At 55.8% G+C, this 18,006-nt stretch overlaps 1 protein-coding gene and 1 long non-coding RNA gene across 7 annotated transcripts in view; one reads left to right on the top strand and one right to left on the bottom strand.

The window, feature by feature from the left end:
• Positions 1-18,006, bottom strand: part of Eml1 (echinoderm microtubule associated protein like 1) — a 146,139-nt gene that overhangs the window by 119,179 nt on the left and 8,954 nt on the right. The gene's annotated exons all lie outside the window — the stretch shown is intronic.
• Positions 13,624-16,993, top strand: LOC102004322. Its single transcript, XR_001235152.1, has 3 exons — positions 13,624-13,915; positions 15,529-16,582; positions 16,670-16,993. It is a non-coding gene; the product is annotated as an uncharacterized LOC102004322 (long non-coding RNA).

The raw sequence follows: 18,006 nt of genomic DNA, 5'->3' as shown, positions 1-18,006 counted from the left end.
CAAAAAACCTGCTGAGTCTTACTCACATTTTATTCATTCAGCTCTCCAAGAGGGATCTGCCCTCTCAGTTGTGACCCGCTCACAGGCCATAAAGCCAGTTTAGCCGAGAGTGGGACCGGCATATCACAAAATGAAACGCTGTGGAGCTGCGCAGAGAATACCGGCGTCTGCTACAGGGGGACAAGAAGTCAGGGGAGGGCCGGTTCACAAACCCCGCCCAAAATACCAATGACAGCCTGCGGTGCTAACCAAAGCAGGCTGCACCTGGAACAGCGCCAAACCTAGAGGAATCAACCTATTCTCATTTTTGTGACTTTGCCCTGAGGGCGGCCACATTTGGAGCTGAACTCCCTCAGGGCGGCCTGTTGTCCCTCCTCATGCAAGACGCAAGACAACAAGCAGGGTTGCTGAAGGTTGGTGGGGGGAATCCCAAGTTCTGTACGTAAACTCATGCCCATTTTCTGGCTGATCCCCAAAAGCAGCCTGAACCAAGATCTGAGCCCCTACCACTGCACAGGTTAAGGTATGAAGTTTAAGCCTAACAAAGTGAAATGCCATTGAAAGAAGACCATCAGCGCTCTTCAAAATAGTGTCTCAAACCAGAGCCGCCTCAAGAACAACAGAACATTCCCAATGTCAATAGAATCCAAAATTCTCTCTGTGTGTCTAGCTATCTAGCCCTATCTGTCTGTCTGTCTGTCTGTCTGTCTATCTATCTATCTATCTATCTATCTATCATCTACCTATGTATCTAATGAGGAGATGGGAAAATGTAAACCATTTTAGAGAAAAAAGTCTGTCAACACTTATCAGCCCTACAATAACCCAGATATTGAAATTCTTGCCCAAGAACTTTAAAACAAACATGACAGTATAAAAATACTTGATGAGATAAAAAATTTGATCTGATAAAAATAGGACATCCAGCCAAGGGATATAAAACATAAAGATGAGCTCATTGTCAGCATTTCTTACAATAGCCCCAAAGCAGAAACAGTATAAATGTCTATCACCTATGAGTGGCTGTGGTACATCCCTACAATGGAATATTATTCAGCCCTGAAGATAATGAAGTACTGTATAGGCTACAACAGGGGTGAGTGCTGAAAGCATTATGTTAAGTAATAGAAACCAGACACCAAAGATCACGTGGTTCCTTTTACAGGAGACGTTCAAAAGGGGCACATCTACAGAGACATAATCTGCAGGGCTCAAGGAGTCATTGCTAAGGATATGAGGTTCTTTGGGAGGTAAGGGAAGGTTTCGGGACCTGTACAAGGAGGACTGCTGCACAGCTCTGCAAACACAGCACCAACCACTATTTGTACACTAACAGAGCCACAGGTAAGATCAAAAGTCTGAAAGTTCCAGAAGGAGAGAAACAAGAACAGGGCATGAAAAGCACTTGAAGAAATAAGAGCTGAAGATTCCAAGATTTGTAGGAAAACATAAATTCAGAGAGTTCAGCAAAATCAGAACAGTATAAGTATGAAGAAAATTATGCATTAGATACATTACAGCCTGATGAAAACCCAAAGACAAAACTACACCCTTACAGCAGACAGAAAAGATGAATCACATACAGGGACGCAGAAATGTGAGTGACCAGCATAGACCAGAATTATATAATTAAAGGTTTGAGAGCAATGGTGCTGCACACCTAGAATCCGTACCCATGGCAACTGCAGTACATAACACAGAGGAAGTGCAGATAAATAGACCTGTATGGTTGCAAATCTACATTTTCTATGAAGTGATGCAACATGAGCTTGAAGTGGGCAGGGAAGAGTTAAGATGCAGGTTATAATCTCAGAGCAACCTCTAACAACAGCAGTGCAAAGGGGTGTAGCTAAAAAGCCAATAAATGTATTAAAATGGAATTTTAAAAACTGTTCAAATAATAAAAAGGAGGAAAGGAAAATAGAGAAATTAAAAGCAAAGGGAACTGTGTCTGTCAGTTTCTCATTACTGTAGCAACATACCAGAGATAAACAATTTAATAAGTGAAAAGGTTTATTTGGCTCACGGTTTCAGAGGTTTAAGTCCATGGTCACTTGGCCCTGCTGCTTTGCATGTTTGGTAGCATGGTATATCATGGTAGGAGCATGTGGCAGAGGAGCCCTGTTCACGGCAGTGGCCAGGAAGTAAGAGATCAGGGAAGCACGCAGGGCCCCAAAACACCCTGCAAGATCACATCCCCCAGTGGCCTAACTTCCTCCTTGTAAGCTCCTCCTCTTCAAGGTTCCCAAAGGTGACCAAGCCTTCAACAACACAGGGCTCTTTGGGGACACTTCTCTACAACATAGCGGGAAGGAACGCAAAAATGAATGAGAAAATGGTAAAATTATATCAAATCAAGTTGATAATCACAGAGTATGTTAATGGGCTAAATACCCCTATTAGAAAGCAGAGACTACCAGAATGGATAAACCAATAAGACCAATTATGTGCTGTCTGTAAGAAACACATTTTAAATATAAAGACATATATAGATTGAAAGTAAATGGACAAAAAAGGCTATAATATAGAAACAATATGTACTCAAGGTTGGAGTGGGTTTATTAAAATTAAACAGACTTTAAGGCAGTGGGTAAAGAGAAATACTTCATAATGATTAAAGAATTAATTCATCGGGAAGACATATAGTAAATGTATATGTGCCTAATAACAACCTCAAAATGCACAAAGCAAAACTTTACAGCTTTAAAAGGCAGAAACAGACAATCCCACACTCATGCTAGATTTTAACATCTTCCTCTCAGAAACACAGGGAACAGCTAAACAAACAAATTAGTAGTCATAAAGAAGGTCCCAACATATTCTGACCTAAGAGATACCTACACATATGGATGAACATGGTGTAAAACGTATTTCTCACTGTGACTTGTGGCTTTCAAAGTTTGCAGATCACTCTGTTGGAGCAAACATTGCAGGCTGACTGCAAAATTCAACATCAAGGGCTGGGGATTTAGCTCAGCGGCACAGCGCCTGCCTGGCAAGTGCAAGGTCATGAGTTCGATTCCTGGTACCGAAAAACAAACAAACAAAAAAATTCAACATCCAGTGGGTGAGATTGGTACCCTTTTGACACCAATGGCATCTGCTATAAGGAAGAGCAGAAAGAGGAAGAAATTAATTTTTCCCAAGTTCCTACCGAATGCAAAGCCTTGTGCTAGGCATAGGGCCCAGTTAAATCATTCACATCCCTGTTTTACAAATGGAGAATAGGAGAGTCGGGGAGGAAAAATAACTGGGTGGTGCTGTGGACTAATTGTGTCTTCCCAAAATTCGTAACTTGAAATCCCAACTCCCAATGTGATGCGGCCTTCGGGAGGTGTTGTGGTTTACATCTAGACGTCCCCTGAAAGCTCATGCCCTCGTAGGTGGGGTTTTTGGGAAGTAATTGGATCACGGTGGTGTGGTCAGTCCATCGGTGAGTTTATCGCTGGGTGTGATGCTGGGAGGTAAAACCTGGTTGGAGGGCGTGGCCTGGAAAGATCTAGCTGGGCACAGCCTGGAAGGGTCTCTCTCCCTCCTCCTCCCTTGATCCCTCTCTGCTTCCTGCCTGCCATGCCATGCCATGGACTGTTTCTCCTCTACCTTGGAGCCAGGCAACTAGGGACTGAAACTTCTGTAAACCGTGAGCCAAAACAAACCTTTCCTTCTTTGACTTGTGGGTGTTGGATACTGCGTCTCAGTGATGACAAAATAACTTAAGGCAGTGCTCTTCTACCAAGATGTGAGACCCTGTTCCCTCCTTCTACCTCTCCCTCTCCCTCCCCGCTCCCCACCTCTGTTGTTGGATAGAACAAGCCAGCTCCTGCCAATCAGGAGCCTCCCACAGCTTCTGGCTCTGCCAGTGCCATGACCTTGGACTTCTCCCCAGGTAAAGGTGAGAAATAGAGGTCTCTGGCTGCAGCCTCCTGTCTACACACCCTTTAGGGCATCTGCACAGATGAAGGTGGTGAGTAAGCACCAAAACTGGAATTTAAACCTAGCTCCAAGTCCTAGAAAATGAAAAATGACTGCAGGAGCAAGGCGGATAATTCCTTTACCTTGGGGGAAACTGAGGAAGAAGGGTACAACCAGGTTCAGGTGTCATCAGAACTGGGTGGACAAGGACAGAGGAGCAGAGGTAGAGAGGTCTGAGTTTGGTGACAATTGTGGGATGCCAGGTACCCAGCACTTGGAGACTGAGGCACCACTGGGAAAGGTGGTGGTGGTGGTGGGGGTGACGGGTCAGATTCAGCCTGCCTGAGCCTGGTTTCCACGCCCAGGCCAAGGGACAAAGGGGACAAAACACAGAGAGAGGGCTTGGGTTGCCGCTCCTCTCCCTCCTCCGCTGCTTCACCGGGGACACATGGCCTCGGAAGGATGGCCCTTACATTCAATTTCAGTCCCAGTGTGATCCGCGGAGAAACCTGCAGGTGAAGGCACGCACCCCCGGAAGCACCAGGGGGGTCCCAGCCTTTGCCCGCGGGGATTCCAAGGCTCTCCCTCCCAGATGCTTCTATCCGATCCACAGTCCCCCACCCCACCCTTGGTGCCCCTTCCCTGGTGAGATAGTCTGGGAAACCTTTGAGACCCCATCCTACTGCAGAGTGATTCTTCTTCCTCTGGGTCACCTCTGAGGCCAGCGCCCCATCTGCAGGTGTCCCCAAGCACTCGCCATTTTCATGATAGCGCCTGGCCTCCTTCCGATCCGCCCCTCTGGCTTTTCAAGGTTTCTGTTACCAAGGTGAATCTTACCCTAGAGGCACCACAATAGTTTGGGCGTGATTCTCTCTCCCCTGCGAAGTCCCACTGGGAAGGCAGAGGTGCCTCCCACACGGGGGCTCTGTCCCTCCCGGGAATCCGTGCTCCCCCGGCCTGCTGCTCCTGCACTTGGCGACAGCCGTCTGGATCCAGCTTTGAAATCCAGCGTTTTGTTGTTTTGAGATGAGCTCTCACTCTGTAGCCCAGGCTGGCCTTGAACTGCAATCTCCTGCCCCAGCTTCCCAAGGTGCTGGGATTAAATGCGTGAGCCACCACGTGCTGTCAGGGAAGAGGGCGCTAGGAATGGGTGAAGGCAAAGCTCCCGACCGGGATGCGCGGGAAGGAAGGGGCGGGAGGTCACAGGGGCACCCCGCCCTCGGCCTGGAAGAAGCCGTCTGCATTTGGGTTTTGTTTGGTATGTGAGGTGCTGTTATTTTGAAGGTTTTACAACTTGCAAATGTCTTGCATTTTCTCCAGAGAAGTCTAACTCCTATTTTCCAGCCCATTTTCCAGAGAAGGAAACCCAAATATTGCCCAATTTTTTTTTTTTTTTTGTACCAGGAATCGAACTCAGGACCTTAAGCTTGCCAAGCAGGCTCTTATGCCCCTGAACTATCTCTCCAGCCGCGGAGAAGGAAACCCAGGCCGCAGGAGAAAGCCAGGCTCAGACGCAGGCCCCTCCCTGCCTCGGGCCGCTCCCCCGCAGCAGCCTCCTTCAATACCAGCTGAGAGCCCGCTCCGGCCTGGGACGAAGTCTTGGTCTTGGGAAGTAAGGAGTAAACCCCGAAGTTTCTCACCAGGCCATCTCCCACGGTCACCATGGTGATGGGGAAATATTATGCGGTGCAGGAATCATGGGAATATGAATCAGCGCGGCGGGGCCGAGGACCCTGGGAGGGCCCGGCCTCCCCGCCGACGGAAGCGCTGCCTGCTCGGAGCCAGCTCCAGGCGCGAGGCGCTGCACTCCGCTCGCTCCGGCAGACGCCCTCCCTGCAAGGGCTGGCGGTCCGCGTGTGAGCACGGCTGCTGCCCGGCAACCTGGAGTTGTGGAAATCTGCTGGCTTCATTAAATTTTAAACATTTTCCCCTGCCAAGTGAAACAAATTATTGATGTTGATTTGGGTGGACCTTTCATATCTTCCAGCGGGACTGGAAAAGTGAAGTGTTGGAACCTGACGGAGTGCTTCCTGAGACACCAAATAATGCGGGGATGGAGTGGCCAGCTTGTGCTGGTGTTGGGGAGCGCTTCTACATTGCTAGCTGATTTGGGTGTGATAAAATCACCACCTGAGCCTGGCCTCGGGGTGCATGCCTGTGAACCCAGCACTTGGGAGGCTGAGGCAGGAGGGCTGCCATGAGTATGAGTTTGAGTTTGAGGCCAGCGTGGGCTACAGAGCAGTACCTGTCTCAACACAAACAAACAAACAAACCCAAATGAGTTCTTAAAAAGGAAATTGAGATTAGAATTACTATATGATTCAACAATTCCACTTCTGCGTGTATTCTCAAAGGACTTGAAAGCAAGGACTGAACAGAGAGATGCACGCCCATGTTCACAGACGCACTATTCCCAGAAGCCAAAAGGAGGAAGCAGCCCTGATGAATGGATACATAAAATCTAGTCTGAACATCCAATGGAATATTACTCAACCTTGAGAAGGAAGAAAATCCTAGCCCCTGTGACAACATAGATGAACCTTGAGAACATTATCCAGAGTGACATAAGCCTGACACCATAGTACAAATGCTGTGTGATTGGTCCCACTTACATGACACACCTACAGTAGCCAAGTTCTCAGAGACAGGAAGTGAAATGACAGTAAGCAGGGGCTGGGGCAGGGGGACACGAGACACAGCAGGCCAAGGCAGAGGTGTCCCCAGAACACGCCAGGTGCATGGCCACGGGATGCTTGGCTCTGTCACCCAGCCGCCTCCCTTGTCCAGAGTCCGGGCACTGCTGGCCTGGGCTGCGGGAACCATGCTGGCCGGAGGTGCTCAAGGCCTGGAGGGAGGCCCTGCGGGGGCTGTCACCTGGGGGCTGATTCTCCCAGGATGGTTTTAGTCACCTGGCCAGCAGGAAGTGGTGGGAATCGGAACCCGTCCTCCCTCCCCGCCCGACCCCGTGGCTCTCGGCCAGCAGGCGGCAGGTGAGCTCGGCTGGGCCTGGCCTCAAAGGCTCACCTGCATGGCCGGCCCTGACCCTTGCGAGGTGTCCTCACACTGCGTGGTGGAGGGGCAAGTGGTGTGTGATGTGGGCCAGGGTCCCCACTGTCCCTTCTGCTCTGAGAGCCAACCCATCACCCGCCCAGGCTGAGGCCCTGGCAGGCCAAGGAATGTACATGGTAAATACTCAAAGTCCACTCTGGGAGGCTGAGCCAGGAGGATCACAAGTTCCTCCCCAGCCTGGGCTACTTGACAGTTTAATTAAACCTTGTCTCAAAATAAAAAATAAAAGAGGGGGCTGATGAAGACCCCAGGTGTGCCCTGCTCTGAGCACCTCCTGAGCGTGCCTTTGGTTACTCCTGAAAGTCAGGCAGGGACCTCTTGGCCTGTGCGCCCCTTGCCTGCGCCTGCTGCTGCGAAATCGTCCGTGGCACGGTCGCTGGACGCAGCCTGATAGTGCCCGGCTCTTCTCTGCCTCCCCTGCGGGCCACCAGCTTGCAGCTGCTGTGACCGACCGTGAGTGGGGCTGTGCCGTGGGGAATGTGCGTCTGCAGGTGCTTCAGACACCCTGGCACGGGCGTGAGTTTTCACACGGCACCCCCCATGGCTCTCTGTGCCCATACGTAAACCTGGCATCCACACACATGGGCCCCAGAGAGTGGCGCAAGGGAGGCCTGGCCCTCACGCGCACACGCAGGGCAGCAGTGCAGGGATGAGGCGTCCGGAGGGGAGCCTTGCGGCAGTCACCCGGCTTTTTCCTTACGGACTAAGGGGTGTTAGCTCCTCTAAGAGGGGTGTGGTGGAAAGAGCACACGTGGTGGGATATGGTGCACATCTGTCATCCCAGTGTTCTGGGAGGCTGAGGCAGGAAGCTTGCAAGTTCAAACCCAGTTTGGCCAACTTAACGACTTGGTGAGACCCTGTCTCAAAAAGTGAAAAAGGGCTGGGGATGTAGCTCAGAGTGAAGGTCGTCAACTCTACCCCAGTACCAGGGCAAAAAAGCCTGGCCACTCCTCACCTTTTTGGCTTCATGTCTGTCTCTCTCTCTGTCTCTCTCTCTGTCACACACACACAGTCCTTCAGAAGCTAGCACCAGGCCTCCCTCGCCTCCTTCCCTTCCCCCACCGAGCCCTCCACAAACCTCGTTCTGCCTGGGACTGGGCAGCCAGGTACCCGACACCCAAAGGCCACTGCTGCTCTGTGATGCCCACGTCCGAAGTATCCACGCTCCTGGCTCTGCCCGGCCTGTGGCCAGCATCTCACCAAGACAGCTGGCTCCCTTGTGGCCTGCAAGGTCCTTGGGTGAGAGCAAGCACGTTACTGCTGCCGCAGGGCGGTGGCCATCGCTGCCCTCGATTAGTGATACCACAGGGAAGTAAGTCCGTGGGTTTTTTATTTTGTTTGTTTTTGTTTCGTCTTTTTGAGACAGGGTCTCCCTGTGCAGTTCAGGCTGGCCTTGAGCTCACTTTGTAGCCCAGGCTGGTCTTGAACTTACAAAGATCCTCTTGCCTCAGCCTCCACAGTGCTGAGATTACAGGTGTGGGGGGGCCGCCATGCCCTCTGGGTCACTGCCAGGCTCTGGGGAACCCTGTTCCCCAGACACCTGAATCAGGGGACACCAAGCCCCTTCCTCCAGGTCCTGCTAGAACCTGGGTCCCACCCCATGCTTGCCACAGGCCACCTCCACACTGGTGCCAGGAACATTTTTTTTTTGTCTTTTTGAGACAAGGTCTTGTTATGCAGCTCAGCTGGCCTTGAGCTCACTTTGTAGTCCAGGCTGGCCTCGAACACGAAATGATCCTCCTGCCTCAGCCTCCCCAGTGCTAGGATTATACGTGTGCGCCACCAGGCCTGGCCTCATTTAAATCGCACCAATGGCGCAGACAGTAAGGTCAGAGGGTTTTTGACCTCCACAGGCCTGGAGCAAGGATGGGCTGTTGCCTAACCCAGCACCCGCCCGTTCCAACCCAGAGGTACCCCCCCGACCCACCAGCAGCACATCCGTGAAGCCACAGCCGAGGAAACTCCAGGGGCTGCGCGACCCAGAGCCCAGCCCTTCACAGGGCCGGGGTGGCGGCCCCACGCTCACTGTGGCAGGCGCGAGGCGGGGGGCTCCCGCAGCACAAGCGGGCCTTGTGAGCAGCCTTCTGTCGCCTCAGGCTGAAAATCACTCCGCTGCCTGGCCCCTCTCTGAGAAGGCTCAGTATGGAATGCATAATTTATGAGCACCCGCCTGTGCATATTCATGAGCGCACTGCCTTCCAAGGCCGGCAGCGTCTGTGAAAAAGCCCCACATAATGAATCATTACAGGAGGGTGCCACCCAGCTCCGGGCGGACCCCAGTTCTCCAAATTACTACTGATCGCGTAAACCTGCTTGGAAGAAAACCAACTGTGCCTGCCTTTGACCCTCCGCTCAAATGCGGGGGGTGGGGGGGACACACAAAGAATGAAGCCTCTATGATGGAAAACCCCGATGCCCCAGGCAGCTTTTCAGGGGAGACTGAGGGAAGTCTCCTCCTGAGCCACCCACCTGAAAAAAATTTTTTTTTTGGAGACAGGTTCTGTGTAGCCAAGGTTGGCCTGGAACTCTTGGCCCTCCTGCCTCAGCCTCCTGAGTACAGGGATTACAGGCATGCACCGCCACGCCTTGCAGTGTGGGACTTCAACCTAAACTCCCTGTAGCCTCTGACATCGTATCAGGGGTCAAAGACCCTCTGGCGAGCTTCTCTGGCAAGAGGCTTTGGTGTCGCTGTCTCTCCACCCTGGCTGATACCAGTATTTTGTTTTGTTTTGTTTTGTTTTGAGATAGAGTCTCACTCAACAGTTCAGGCTGGTCTTGAACTCACTTTGTAACCTAGGCTGACCTTGAACTCCCAACGATCCTCCTGTCTCAGCCTCCGGAGTGCTGGGACTACAGGCATGTGCCACCACCCTCACTTGAAATCAAGATTTAAATAGCAGAATTTTTCTTTCTTGGTGCCCCAGAAAACAATGCACATCTCACATTCAGGTGTCCCCACGCACTGCCAAAGTACCACTCACTATGCACCCCAATTCAACAGGAGCTCAGCTGGGTACAGGGGTTATAAGTGCTCATCATCAAACACAGGGTGGATGCGTAGAAGGGGCCCAGTAAACCCGGAGCCCTTCCTCCTCGTTCCTGGAGAGAAGGAGCCGCCTACACACCGCGCCTCCTCTGGAGAGAGAAGAGCCCGCAAACCGCTCGGGTCCGCGTCTTATTCAGGGAGGTCTGTGGCCTTGGAAGCATGAAATAAATGCCAGTCTATTTGGATTGAGGGTTACAGGGAGATTAAAAGTTTTCCCAAACTAGTCACAACCCTATTAAAATGTTCCTCATGCAACCCAAGCGGTGATTCATGGAATAGCCCATCTGGCATTTCTTATACAAGAACTCGCGTCTGACTCAGTCTTAATTTTGGTTACTAAATGCTAATTGTCACACTTTCCCACCCCAATAAAAAGTCTCTTTTGCCCACAGGGTCTCCCCATGTAGCTCAGGCTGGCCTTGAACTCGTGACAATCCTCCTGCCTCAGCCTTCCTAGTGCTGGGGTTACAAGCGTGAGCCACCATGCCCTTAAAGCCTCCCTGCTTGTGAGCGCGTGTGAGCAAGTGTTCGTGGATGTGCATGTGAGTGTGCATTTGTGGCATCTGTAGTGTGAAACGCATCTATCCCTGAGGGCACCCTGTGTGTGCATATGGTGTACACACGTGTGCCCGGCCTGGGCTGCCCTTGGTTTTGTGATTTGCTGTCACCACTGTGAAGCTCTGAGGAATTCTCACAATTGTTTTGCACTGAGTTGTGCAAAGTGCGTGGCCTGCCCTGGGCGTGTGCACGTGTGTGTGTGTGTGTGTGCGCGAGTACCTGACACGTGGGTGAGTGTGCATTGCATGGGCACAGAGCACACCCACCCTGTGGAGAGTGCAGCCTGGCTCTGGCGATGAGTGTGCACTCGGGTGTGCCCCAGGAGGTGGGGGCCCACCCGGCACGGCCAAGAGTGCCTGAGACAGACACTAGGACCAAAGGAAGTTGCCGGGAGCCCCGAGACTGCACAGGTTGTGAGGGGCTCTGGAATACTTCTGCGTGTTTCTCTTGTTTGTTTTGGCACTACTCGGGGTTGAATTCAGGGCCTTCACACTGAGCTACGCTCCCAGCCCTTTTCAAAGATTTGTGGGTTTTTTTGGACAGGGCCTTGCTGAGTCACCCACGTCTCAAACTTGACATCCTCCTGCCTCAGCCTCCCAAAGCGCTGGGATTAGAGGTGTGTACCATTGTGCCTCACTTTTTTTTTTTTTTTTTCAGACAGGCTCAAGATACATTGCCCAGGCTGGTTTCAAACTCTCAAACTCATGGGATCAAGAGATCCCCCCCACCGCAGCCTCCCTGGGGGCTGAGACCATAGGTATGCGCCACCACACATGGCTTAGCATGTGCCGGGTGAAGAAGCACCCTGGGCGAATGCCCCTGCAGTTGGAGAACTGGTCAAAGGTTTCAGACACTGAGCATTGAGGCCAGCGGGTAAGTGCTCTTTCAGGATGGGCCTAGAACTTCACGTAGTCAAATCATCTGACCATGGCTCTCTTATCTGACTTCCTCAGGCTCCCAAAGGAACAAAGCCCACCAGGGACACAAAGCTGGAGAGGAGCTGCTGACCGCAGGGACCGCCAGCCTGCGGCCTCCCTGGGCGCTCGGCCAGGCGGTGACTCACAGCAGGGATGGCTGGCCGGGCTGGCCTTGCCCAGCAGCCCTCTCCCCCACGCCCTCAGCAGCAAGGCGGCCAGGGCTGCCCTGCGATTCCTCCTCAGCCTGGGCCATGCTGCCAGACCCTCAAAAGCAGAGCGGCAGGCGGGGTTGGTGCCCCGTGCCGTCTGTGGTGTCCTCCTTGGCCCCTGGGAAGCCCCCTACCAGCCTCTCCCGCTCCACTCCTGGACGGCACCCCAGGGTCAGGGCGCTGTCCCCCCTGGAGCCCCTCCAGCTGGCCGAGGGAGAAGGTATGAATGTCAGGCGCTGCCATTTACCAGCTCCCTGGGCCTCAGTTTCCTGTTGGTGGTAAAACAGCTCTGTGTTGAGCCTGGCAGACCCAGGGCAACCAGACGAACAGCGGGTTCCCACGCCACCCTGGGGACAGCCACAGAGCCGCCCGCCAGCCACGGTGTGAGCAGAACTGGACTTCAGGGCCCAGGGAGGGGAAGCCAGCCCTGCACGGGGAAGGGGACCTGGGGCCCCACAGCCGGTCCACGGCCAGTGTGGGGACAGATGTCTCTGGCTGGCCTGTGGGCGCCAGGCACTCTGCAGAGCACGGTAGACGGGGATGTCCCAGGGGAGCAGAGGGTCAGAGAGGCGAAGTGACAAGGAGCAGCTGGTGGGACCTGCAGTGGAAGCCCGGGCCTTCCCGGACGCTGAGGCGGAGACACTGTGAGACCCCCCGGCCCCCGGCTGCTGGCTCGGGCTGGTGGCTGTGCGCCCAGTGCCACCTCTATTATTTATGCCTCCCTCCGGTGGGCAGCAGGGACGTGGCCCAGAGGCCCGGCTCTGCCAGAAAGATAAGACGCCAGCACCGGGCTGTCCCCTGAGCACCCATCTTCCCGAAAGAGACACAAAGGCCTGCTGTTCCCGAAACCGAGCCAGCGGGAAGCCGGCCGCTCCCTGGCGAAAGGAAGACAAAGCATCCGCGGGTGACGGCCGCTCAGGTTTACAGCCTGTCCTCCTGGCCAGCTGTCCCTCCTGCACTGAGAGGCAGGTGCCTGCTGTCTCGGGGTCACCGGGGCTGGGCGGGGCCCCTCCCGCAGCCTGGGCACCCCTGGTGCGTATTACGTGTCCTGAGTGACAGGCCAGGAAACAGGTCGTGCAGCAGGCACAAGCCACACGCTGCTGTACCTGCGCTCCGTGCTCCGGGCCTGGGCCAAGCTGACTCCGTCCTCACCGCGGGGCAGGAAGGAGCCATGCCCGCGCAGACCCTGCCGGCCACGCCGCACGCCAACTCCACCACGCACTTACAGAGCTCACAGCAAGGGACGCGCTGCAAGGCCACCCCAGGCGGCCCGAGGTCATCCTGCGGCCAGCCCAGGGGCATGTGGGAGCCACATCCTGGCCCTCCCGGAGCCCCCAGGCCCTACAGGACTCAGGCCCCAAGGCGCACACCCAGCACCGCTGGGCACTGCTCGCCCGCAGGCTCTGCCAAGCCACTGGCACTGCGGCAGGCAGGACAGGGCGATGTCCTAAGCAGCAGCCGAGTGAGGGCACAAGTCCGTGCCTCCCCAGGTCGGCACTCCAGACACGGACAAGGCACAGGAAGGACTTCTTTCTCAGCCCCAGGGAGGGTGGGCCAGCAACAGCGCCTCCCTCCCCTTGGATGATCTGGAAACATGTGGGTGTATCTAGGAGGCCTCAGGGACAGAGGGTGGCCCTGAGGAGGGTCTCAGATGCACAGCAGGGCCAGGAGTGCCGCTCAACCCGTGCGCCTCAGTGTCCCTGTCTGTGAAATGGGAGCAGTTATGGGGCAGACCTAGATGTCCCCCAAAGCTTCATGTGATCACAGGTGGGGCTTTCAGGGGTGATTGGGATCTGATCATAAAGTTGAATGCTGACTTCCGGTGGGGAGGTGGGGTCTGACGGAGAGGCGGGGCGCTGGGGTGGGGCCCAGAAGGGCCCCTCCCCCTCCGGACTCCTCCTCTGCGCTTTCTTCCTGCCTGCCTGCCAGAGCAGCTCTGCTCCCTGCGCCCTGTGTGTGTTGCCCTGCCTGGGCACCACCCTGGGCCGAGAGGTGAGCCAGCAAAGCCTCTCCTCCTTTCGGGGCAGCAGCGTGGAAGGCAGGGATGACCAGCCGTCCTCGCTGACCGGCGTGGGCGGGGAGCGGACCGACGGCTGCTTGCACGGGTACTTCCCAAAGGCCAAGGCAGCAACAACGGCCAGCAGCAACACAGGTCACGTCACTGCCGCTGGACACCGGCCCTGCGCCCACAGCAGGGCACACAGGTGACTCAGACGCTGGCCAGCTCCCGGCGGCCACGTGGGCGGGGCCCCATGGGGTGACAGTGGTGGTGGTGGGGCCTCTGGCCACACACAGCCCCTCTCCGCAGGGACAGGGGGCAGGATAGCGCACGAGGGCTTTGATGGGGACAACCGGGCTCCCTAGGAAGAGGGACAGCATGGCAGGGCAGGGAGGGGACGGGGCAGAGCGCGCCCAGAGAGTGGCAGGGGCCAGGGTGGGTGGGAGTAGGGGTTTCCGGGTGGTGGGGTGTGGCCAGGACATCCACAGCGAATTCCCCAGGGTCAGGGCCCGGGGCTGCCTGGCTGAGCCGGAAATGCCCGTCGTAAAACAGGTGGTGGCAGATCTTGGCCACTCTCTGGGGCAAAGTGTCAGCGCCACCTGTCTGCACCGCCCCCCCCCACGGGTGCTGCCCCAGCTCTGCCCCCTGCCTTGCTTCCCTCTTGGGGTCCTGAGGTCGGCCTCCCGCTGCAAGCAGGGAAACTGAGGCTTAGTCAGGCAGGGTCAGCCCCCAGAGGACAGGGCAGGGGGCGCAGCCAGGGTTCTTTCTCAGGTCAAAGGCCGTCCTGTCTCCACTGGCATCTCCTGCTGTGTGATTTCCTGAGGTATCTCCCGCCACCCACTCATTTCGGGCTTCTTGCTTTATCTGGGTTTGTCTGTTTTCAAACGCTGTGCTAATGTGTGGGAAGCTTTTTTCTTCCTTTTTTTTTGTGATACTAGGGTTTGAACCCAGAGCTACCGCCCAGACTTTTTTTTATTTTTTTTTAAATTCGGAGACAAGGTCTCACTAAGTTGCTAAGTTGCCCAGGCTGGGCTCAAACCTTGGATCCTCCTGCCTCAGCCTCCCAGAGATCTGGGATTACTGGCGTGCGCCACAGTGCCCGGCTGTGAGGTATCTGTGAGAGGCGGCAGCTGCTCCTCACCCTGGAATTGGCCGTCCCGTTCTCCCACAGACCCTGTTTTCTCAGGGCCGTAAATCACTTCCTTAAATGCCGCCTGAAAGCCAAGAGGTCACCAGCCACGGAGCCCAGCTGGGGCCCGGGGGCCCAAGGGCAGCAGCAGCTTGGGACCCTGGCTCTCAGTGGAGCTGGGAGGGGTGGGAGGGAGGGGCCGGGAAGGGAGAGTTTCCGGTTGTTGTCCACGGGGAGCGGCATTTGGGGTGTGCCGTTGTCCCCCTGAATCCGTGGGAACTGGCTCCAGAAACTCCTGCGCCCCAAGGGTACCACAGTCTTCAGATGCTCAAGCTCCCCGTGTAAAATGGGGTGGCATGTGTGTCATTCAACAAACATCTGCTGACCAGCGGCAGACTGCGCAGGCCAAGGGCCCGCCTTCCGGGGTGACAGACCCCACGACGGGAAGCCAGGCTCCCCGGAAGCTCTCCGCCCCCTTCCCTTACTCTTTCTCCAATTCAAGCGCGTGGTCGAGCCCAAGGTCTGCTTTTAGGGGCCGGGGTCCAACACCCCACCGCACCCCCCTGCCCCGTGCCGGAGTCCGCCCAGGGATGCCACCTGCCTTCCCCGAGGAGACGGCTGGACACGGGGCGTCCGGGCCTCCCTGCGACTCCTGCGGCTCCAGAATAGAAAGCCAATTGTTCCCACAGGGCGGCCTGACGCGCTCCCCGGGACTGCGATCCGCCACCTCCCTCGGCTCAGGTGGCCGCTACACAATCAGCCTGACCATCTGCACCTCAGCCAGGTGCCGCAGCTCTCCCATGAGGCAGAGGCCCAGCAACTCCTAAGAACCTACAGTGCCCCTCAACAAGTGCCCAGTGATGGGCTGGGCCTGTCTTACACGGGCATATGTCTGAGTGTTACTGAGACCGTGTCCCTCTGCTAGCCCAGCCACAGCCCTGCAGGGCCCCAGGGGTCAGGAGAAAGAGCCCCAGCTGGGCCGGTACTGGCCACCTTCTCTGATGGGCAGGTTGCTGAACCTCACCATGCTGCTGTTGTGCCCATTTTACGGAGGGGAAAAATGAGGTTTGAAGTCACCAAGCTGAGAGGCAGTAACCAATAAGCCCACAGAAGGTTAGCACCCTAGGCACTAGGGAGCTGCAGATCAAAGTCACAGTCACCTCACAACCACCAGGGCGGCCAGCATTGGGAGCGGCAGAGGACCAGGGCGTACAGTCACTGCTGGTGGGAGTGTCATGTGTGTGCCCACCGGAACGACAGCAGATGGGTCTTCAAAAGGCTATAACAAAGTCAGGTTGAGTGGCACACTCTTGTAATCCCTGGACTTTGGTAGGCTGAAGCAGGAGCATTGCAAATTCAAGCCCAGCCACACTTCGCCTATCTTAGTCACTTTCTTGTCACCGGGACAAATAGGGGTACCAGCAGTTTAAAGGAGGAGAGGGCTCTTGTGGCTCACGTTTCAGTTTCTTGTTCACGTTTCCGGTGGCACAGCAGAGAGGTGTGGCGGAGGAGAGCTCACCACCGCGGCGTCCCGGAAGCAGGAGAGAAGGGCGGAGCCAGGGAGGGAGGGGACCCCTTTAAGCTACGCCCACAGCGCCGCCTCTTCCAGCAGACCACGCCTCCTAACCCGAAGGTGACCCAATCACCTCTCAAGGCCCTGCCCATGACCCCATGATGCTCCTCCAGGACAGGGAGAGAAAGCTCGGATTGGAGGACCTCGATAAAAACCACACTGCCTCGGAGGTGAAAAAGCAGGGTGGGACTGGGGTTCCATGCAGTGGTCTTAAATTTATCCCCAGCGCCACACACAAAAAATAACTTTCCACATAGAGCTACGAACTCTCCGACCCAGCCACTTCACCTGTGACAGGCCCGGAGGGAAGGAAACCGGCTCGCTCGGAGGGGCCACAGCGGCGAGTCCTGACAGCAAGGAAGAGGAATGACGCAGTGTGCATCCGCTGACGGGTGGGTCCGTGGGAATGTGCGTGTCCATACCACGGATCTGGTTTGGCAGGAGGAAGAAATGAAGTACTGACACAGGCAACTCGGTGGACAACCTCAGAATTGTTACCCCAGCGGGGGCATGTGGCACACACCTGCCAGCCCAGCACTCTGGAGGCTGAGGTAGGAGGATCACCCCGAGTTGGAGGCCAGCCTGGGCTACCTAGTGAAATCAAGGTCAGTCTAACTACATAGTCAGACCCTGTCTCGATCAATACATAAATGAAAAAATAACTTTTTCATTGGATGGGAGATGGAAGAATCATATGCCATGTGAATTATACTTCCATGAAGTTGTGACCTAAATAAATAAATAAAAGTCGATGGAGCTAGGATGGGAACCCCGGACTATTCCTGAGCGCCCACAGCTAAGAGTGTCCCTGGTGTTCCCTGTGTCCCACCCGTGTGACCCTGGGGTCTTCGGCTGGAGCTGTCCAGGAGCAGCGCTGCCATCCTCAGGACTGGACGAGTCCCTTTCTGCCAGGGGCTGAGGCCACCCCAACAGACCCCGCAGGGGCTGGGGGGCCCTGGCTGCAGCCACAGCTCGGACCTGGTGTGCCCCAGGCGGACTCATTAGGCGGTGAGCGGGCCTCACCCCGGGCACCCACACGTGAGTGTGGTGTTGACGCCATCACAGCCGGCGGCGCGGACATCCCTGAGTGCGGCCCCCACCCTGGCTAAGCCTTGGCTAAGCCGCCGTGTCTGAGCGAGCTCACAGATGAAATAGCAGAGAAAAGGCAGGTGGCTTGGGGCCTGAGGTTGTTGTTGGCCTGACCCAGCCAGGTGTCCAAGGCGAGATGCAGCCGCCCTCCCCGAGTGCCCCGGTCCTGGGGGGAGACCCCATGGCCCCATTCGCATCCTAGGGAGGGAGCAGACTTGAGGCAGGAAGGCAGAGCACAGGCTCCAAGCCTGGGGCAGCGCTGGGCCCCGCCTTGCGGTTCCTGGACATCTCCCAGGAGTGAGGAGCCCATCCTGGGGTCTGGGCTTTGGGGAGCAGAGTCTTCGGGCAGGGCTGTGACAAGCACAGATCGGCAGCCCCATGGGGAAGGCAGGGCCCTGTGTCCCTTGGGCCTGGAGCCCTGGGGCCTGGGCGGGGCCTCCCCAGCGCGTGGGAGGAACGGGTACCCGGGCCACAGCAGTGGCTGAGCCTCATGGCTGGGGAGCAG

This window comes from Chinchilla lanigera, unplaced genomic scaffold, assembly GCF_000276665.1.
Source record: "Chinchilla lanigera isolate Chin_1 unplaced genomic scaffold, ChiLan1.0 scaffold00037, whole genome shotgun sequence".
Lineage (NCBI taxonomy): Eukaryota > Metazoa > Chordata > Mammalia > Rodentia > Chinchillidae > Chinchilla > Chinchilla lanigera.
Note: the sequence above shows the minus strand (reverse complement) of the source record. Positions and strands in the feature narration are given on the sequence as shown.